Genomic DNA, 1086 nt, shown 5'->3' with positions numbered 1-1086 from the left:
CATCATGAGAAGAGCCAGAAAGATCACTCAGCTGCTTATGATTCTGCTCTTGTAATAACATTCTATAAGCAACAGTCATTTGAGGTAATGGATGCATCATGATTATGTTACTCCTGATTTGCTGATAACTATCTTTAAGTTTCATAAGAAACCTTAGAAGTCTCTGATCCTGCTGAATTTTCAAGAACTTAGCAGTAAGGTTACATGTGCAACCAGCACATGCACAAACAGGTAAAGGACATATATCATCTAATTCGTCCCAAAGCACCTTGAGTCTAGCAAAATACTCAGCTATCTCATCAGAATCCTGTTTCACCTCATTGATTTCCTCTTGTAAGGCATAGAGTTGTGCAGAAAACACATGACCATATCGTTCCTCTAGGTCTTGCCACATTTCTCTCGCAGTTTTATAGAAAAACACAGATTTCTTAGTCACTAGACCTAATACCCCCAAAATCCAACCAATTACCAGATCATTACAACGTACCCAAGCCTTATACGTTGCTGAAGTAGATTGAGGCTTAGGCAGTGAGCCATCGACAAAACTCATCTTATTCCTAGTAGAGAATCCAATAATCATAGACCTCTTCCAGGAGCTATAATTGTCTCCATCAAAAACCTCATTGATAAACTAGCTATTATTGTTATCAGAAGGATGAATGTAATAGACAGAACTAGGATCTTGAGTTAATTCCACATATCTAGCGTTATCTCCAGCCATGATTAACAAACCTCAACAAAAAAAATATCTCCAAAAAATTCCAGAAAACCAGAAAACCTCCAGAAAATCTCTAGAAAACCTCAAGAAGAAAAAACCAGAAGTTCGACTTCAAACAACACTCCAAGCAACTAAACAGAGAGGAATTAATCAAGAAAACAACAATCGAACAATCGATTGAACCTCAAACTCAAGAAAATCCAGCAGCAGATCAGAAATTCGCAAAAACAGACCAAAAATTCGATTCAATCATAAAATCAACCAGTAATTGATCAAACAACATCACAATGAAGATCATCCACAAGAAAACTACTCAAAACACCAAAACACAAGAAGAATACCAGAAATCGGATCAAAAACAAGGAAAA

Source organism: Chenopodium album, chromosome 14, assembly GCF_948465745.1.
Source record: "Chenopodium album chromosome 14, dcCheAlbu1.1, whole genome shotgun sequence".
Lineage (NCBI taxonomy): Eukaryota > Viridiplantae > Streptophyta > Magnoliopsida > Caryophyllales > Amaranthaceae > Chenopodium > Chenopodium album.
This window is presented reverse-complemented; position numbering follows the sequence as displayed.